General features: G+C 32.9%; 1 long non-coding RNA gene across 1 annotated transcript; it reads right to left on the reverse strand.

Moving 5' to 3' along the window:
• Positions 1-4381: 4381 nt before the first annotated feature.
• On the reverse strand, positions 4382-5009 carry LOC150038683 (uncharacterized). Its single transcript, XR_016527404.1, has 2 exons — positions 4787-5009; positions 4382-4607 (listed from the first exon to the last, which is right to left on the reverse strand). It is a non-coding gene; the product is annotated as an uncharacterized LOC150038683 (long non-coding RNA).
• Between the last annotated feature and the right edge of the window lie 1351 nt (positions 5010-6360).

A 6360-nucleotide genomic window follows, 5' to 3' on the forward strand; every position in this document is an offset into this window, starting at 1 on the left:
GTATATTAGTCGAACTGTGCTTGTTAGGCAAAATTTTTGAAATTTAAATCTTGATCACTTTCTTTCATACATTTACAATAAAATTCAAAATTCAATAGTGTCTTCAAACGTAAGTATGCACTATATTCTTTTCAACGTAGGTTTTTTTTTAACAAAATAGATGAAAATGAGATTAGCCAAAGTAAGGAATCCACCAAACGAGTTGTTTTGACTTAGCAATCTAAAATTAATCAAAAGTGTCCTATGCGACTCCAATATTTGTTTCTACAAAGCTGAGCATTAATTTCAATTTTTTTTTAGAATAGGTGATATTATTATACAACAACAAGGTGGATCCTACAGCCCGGGATCAAGGCATCAAAGTATCAAAGCACAAGCAAGGACAGGGTAACAAAATCCAAAACAAAGCCTACAAGATAAGACCAGAACAAAACCAACACAAAAAAAAACGCAAAACTCGCAAACCACTCGGGAGAAAGCCAGAGAAAAAAAACCAAAACCTCACATACTAAGGACAACAGCAAAATATAGAACAACGGAAAGTTCAAAAAGGAAAAACATCCGTAAACACACTATATAAGACCAAGAAGATCAACTCGCTAGGAAGTAGCACGAGCACGAACCGTAGAGACCATAAGGTGAACTAGAGCAGACACCGACCTCGGTCTACTTCCATGCAGTCGCCAGTTACGCTCCTGCCAGATGTAGTATATGGAAGCACACCAGAATACATGGAATAACTTACTATGCACCCCCTTACCCGACCCCACTCGGCATAACCAACTCAACTCCACATCCCAACCCGCCACCCGATGCAACAAGCCCAACTGATGTAACACACTAGACCACACCTCTCTCCCAAACCTACACTCAAAAAATAAATGATCCCGCGACTTCAAACCTCCCCCACACAGAAGGCACCCCCCTCTACAACACACCCCAACTCCTCAGCCAATCCCGCGTACCTAACCTGTCCCTCACAACTAACTACGCACAGAAGGAGTGATGCAGAATACCACCCCCCGCCTATAAAATACCAGCCCAAGACACCCTAGGACGACGAGGATGCAAACTCTCCCATGCACTAGCGATAGAAAATCGACCACTAGTATCCAACACCCAAACCCAATAATCTTCCCCCCTCACCCTAAGCCTCACTGTCTGAATAAGACCCCAGATCTCAAGAAGCTCCCAAGACACTGTAGGCCACCTCCAACCTCCCTCACCATTCATGAACTCCGACAACCACGCCTCCAAACTACTCCTGCATCATAAACCACCGTAGACCCATATGAATCTAAAATCGCATCCCTCAGTAGCCAAGGATCCTACCAAACAAAACAACACCGTCCATCGCCAACCATCAAACGAACCAAATACTTGAATCTATCTCTACTTCGCAAGATAGCCCTCAAGCACCAAGACCTCCCAACCTCACTCCGAACAGCCCACAAAAACCGCCCACGTAAAACATACGCCTCCACCCACGCCACCCATAATGATAATCCCAAATTTAACTTTCAAAGTCTCCCTCTTTATTCATTAGGGTGTCAGGCCCACTAATATAGATTGAGTTGTGTTGATAAAAATTACTAACTCAATATTTGTTCTACCAACTTTTGAGTTTAGTTGGTTTTTTTACCAACACACTCTAATTCATCAAACTCTCACTTTAACTCACCTCAACTCTCTCATTTCCTCTAATGTTTTCAATGACTTCACCTATCAGCTACCGTCATGCAACTATCGCTACCACACACTTTGGTGACACACTTCGACGACCACCTTCGCTGATCAACTCCGACGATCAATTTTGAGCTCCGGCAACCACCTTCGACAATAACTCTAGCGACAAACTTCGATGACCACTTTACACAAGCAACCCAATGACATACTATAACGACCACCTTCACTAGAACAACTCAGATAACTAACTCTAGGCTCTGGCAACCACCTCCGACGACCAATTCCAGGCTCCAACAACCACTTTCGACAACGACTACGACAAAAACCATCTTTGATGATCCTCTGATGAATACCACCTTTGTCAACCAATACTAACATTCACCTTAGACAACCAACTCCGATGAAGACTACCTCTAACGAGACCCTTAATGAAAATCCAATTTAGTTTTGGTGTTTCGATCTAATTCATTCCGAATCTTTGAAGGTATGTTGTAGTATGTTTGATTTTAATTTTATTTACGTTTAGCTTTATTCTAATCTAACTATAGTTTGTTATCTTACTTGTAGGGCCCAAACTAATAGCACAATTCCTCAAATAATTAGCTTGAGGTTTATTAGTTTTAAGCTTGGAGTCTACTTTTTACACTCCAAATTTCGTTTTATTGTTGAGAAACAATTTGTGATGTATCGAGTGTTATTCATTCTTATGCTTTTTTTTTAAACATGAATATGGACATTTTTGTGGATATTATTATTTCATTTGTGAGTGGTAAATTAGACTTAACCATAAAAAGTAACCATAAAAAATATTTCCAAAAACGAGTTTGTACAAAAAAAAAAAAAATCATTTCTTTATATTAGTGTGAAATGTAAAGAATCAAATATTTGCATGAAGAAAAAAACAAAATCATTAAACATAAAAATTGAAATTCATATTTCACAAATGGGCAAGAAACAAGATAAAATTTGTTTTATCTTGTTTGTTTCATTTTTTTTTAAAGAACATTTATGGTTGAGTTAAAATAAATTGAGGGTTAAAAATTGGTTAGAGATTAGAGAAAATGTTCATTTTATTGGAATATGACATGTCATTGGGGATATAGATAAAATTGTTATGCAATTGAGTATTCAAGTTGTGCGGTAAAAATATGTTACATTTTTCAAGAAAGAAAAACAAAAAGTTGTTCAATTTTTAAGCTTCTCCATATTCATGATTGAGGGCTAAGTAGTTGTGAATTTTTTTTCATTTGTTTGGAATATGTTTGGTGTTTAGGAATGGAAAAAATGTATATGTTATGTAATCGAATATTTAAAAATTGAATTCAAAATTTGTGTTTAGTATATATTTACTTTGTAGAAATTTATTATGTTTTAAGAATGGGAAAAAAAGAATAAAGCATTTATAGTGTTAAGAATTTTAGGAAAATATGTGTAGTTGGAAATTTATAAAATAGGGAAAAATTCAAGACAATCAATTTTGTTTAGAAAAATTGTACTAGATACCAAAATTCAACCCAATGCAACTCTGCATTCTAAATACAGACATTCCAACTCAACTCAATCTAACTCTGCACCCTAAATACAGATAATCTAAATCCACGAATAATTATTATCGACTCAACCTTGTACGCCAATCACCTCGTTAATGATTAGCTAAATTAGGCAAAGATCTAATTAATTTTTTAGATTTTCCATTCAATATCTAAATTGTCATCTCTTCACAACTTATAACTTTATCAAAAAAGGAAAAGGGAAACAAAAGTAGCTATATGGTCAATTTTGTAAGCATTTTCAATGATGATTCTTAATAAAGGAGCTAAATATATATTTTACAGTGTGATAGGTTCACAAGTTAAAAGTTAAAAAACAACTTTAAAAAAAAAATGGAAAAGAGAAAGATAAAATGTATGCTAGATTTTATTAAAAATTAATTCATTTTAGAGAAAAAATTAAACATTATATATATGTAAGTAGGTAGGTAAAAGTCAGTGGTTCTCCCCATTTTGTATTATCATATTTTTTATTTTGAAGTCGATAATACAAAATTCTCTGATACCATGTTAGATAGTATGGGGTTTCATCTCACCAATTGGCTAACCCATCTATCCTATAAAGAGTGGGAGTCTCCTTAGTTTTTTCAATGTGGGATTCTCAACAATTAAAAAAAGGAAAATTACACTTCATAGAAAATAAAAAAGGAAACAAAATGATCCAGCAATCTATGAAATCACCATCTTAATTTTGATTTTTTAAAAGTTCCTCCTAACTATTCTTAACTATTCTACTCTAGAATAGATCTCCAATTAAATTTAAATAATGTCAACTAGCAATAATATTTATGACTTTTTTTAATAAAAACTTTGAGAAAACAAAGTAATCAAAAGTCACAATAGGAGTCTTGTCTTAATTGGCTAATCAAATTAGGCACAAGATCGTTTTCTTTAATTATTTCAACTCTCATTACCTTAGAAAGCCATCAACTTCCTTTAACAATAGATTGTTGGTTGATTAATAAAAAAAAAGAAAAAAAAGAAGATAATATGGTTGTTGGCATTTTGTTCAATTTCTGATTACTCTAATTTTTTATATACATAATCAGTTGTCTCTCACTTCTTAAAGATGAAAGGTGAGGGACAAAAGGGCAGTTGGATTTTTCTTTTTTTCTTTTTTTCCCCTAATTCTTTTAATATAAACATTACATCAATTCTAAAATTTATTTATATTTTTTAGAAACAGTTGGTTTATACTGATGAAATGTGTTGATGCCAAAATTCGGACATGAAAAAATGTATCTGGCATTTCCATGATAACAATAACCAATTTGTAATTTGAGAAAGAACATGTACTGCAAGTTGAAAAGCTCTTCATCCCTGGTGTGGTGCTTGCCACGCAGTCTCTGATACTTAAGTCAGAAAGTATATCTATGTAACAAGTAAAAAGTTTAAGTATTAGAATAAATTTATGGAAGGAATTGAATTCTTTTTGCGGAAGCGTGTGATCGTTTTTGCCCAATTTTGCTACAAGAATTTTATACAAAACAAAAAATAACATAGGTTTAAGCAAGTTTAACATGAAAAGATAAGAGTGCAAATTGAAATACCTTAGAGAACTCTTCTACAAAACTTTTCCCAACCTTGAAAACACAGCAGCACGAACCAATTTGATTTAGACACCACCAATATGGTCTTCTCTGCTATTCTTTTGGAGCAAGGGGGATTGGGATCATTTGTGTAAGCAAAGGGTAGGGGAAAATACAGAGAACTTTTCTCTATTTTGTTTTTTCGAGAGAGAAGGTGAGTCGAAATTCTTCTAAAGACAACTCTAAAAATAAATGTAATTACCTTCTTAAAAACAAAGAGGTTTCTCCATTTAGGAATAGCAATTTGAGGGGAGTTACCACTTTCCTCTGAGGGAGTTATTTTATTTTTTAATTAATAAATAGTTAATAATAAATTAATTAATTAATTAAATTTAATAATATATTTATTAATTAAATATTACTAATTTAATTTATTAATTAATTAAATCTAATTTAAATTAATTTATTAAATATTATATATTTAATTTAATATATATATAAATCATATTCTAATATAACCTAAAGTTTTAATATGAATCCAATTCATATTAATTTGATATTTGAATTTTATTCAAATATTGATACTCTCATATTATAAAGTTTTAATTTTGAATCTAATTATAAAATAACTTTATATTATAATGTATCATATACAATTAATTCCCTTAATCAATTTGAACATTTTAAATTCTTTCAATACTTAATTTTCTTGTTTAATCTGTTGTGATCTAATAGAAAAACCTTATGGACCTATAGTTATAAGCTCCAATGATTTGAGATTAGTTAATTAAACTCTTTAATTATATTAATTAACCTTCATTCACTATGGGACTTAGTGTTAAAGATCCATGACTACGCTCTTATGAACTGTAGAATATTTATGTTTCCATTGAATTAACCATTTAACGTAAGTCAACCCTTCACAAGTTGTTCGTAATTATAGTTAGGTCAAATTACCATTTTACCCTTATAAATACCTCTTGCTTCTTAAGTACCACTAATCCTCTAATAAACAATCTGTTAATGGTCTAACCATAAACTAAATCCCTCTCGAGCTAGTGAGAGGATGAGGCCTCAGTGTTCAAGTCCCTGAGTCAACACTTAAGGGAACAACTTAAAGTCGGGAATGAGTGAATTCATCTTGTGAAGTTAGGTTTCCAGCTCCTCACTCGGTATTGTCTTAGAAATGGTAGGCATATTGAGTCGGCAACTAAGCCACTCTTCCCTATACGAATCAAAGAACGACGCTTATGAGCATGTTGGGATTGATGTCCTAATTCTCCCGGAGTCTCATAGTTTGTAATTTATACACATTGTTAATGAATAAAATAAGAGTTATTTTATTTGGCATTTACTCATATCTAATAAACAAAGCTCCATGGTTATTATATGAAAACTTAAGTATGTATATGTGATATACAAGTGGATCATGCCTTAAGTGATAACATAGATAAGTCTGTAGTATAAGGATTAAGGTGGAATACCTGATCCTAGTGACACTACGGATACGACCTGCTTTGTAGAGGTTTACAAGTGTTGTAAACTACTACAAATGGTAGATCTTGACCATTCATGTGGAGACATGGGAGCGGGGG

Source organism: Benincasa hispida, chromosome 1 (genome assembly GCF_027475165.1).
Source record: "Benincasa hispida cultivar pf3 chromosome 1, pf3_genome.v1.1, whole genome shotgun sequence".
Taxonomy (NCBI): Eukaryota; Viridiplantae; Streptophyta; class Magnoliopsida; order Cucurbitales; family Cucurbitaceae; genus Benincasa; species Benincasa hispida.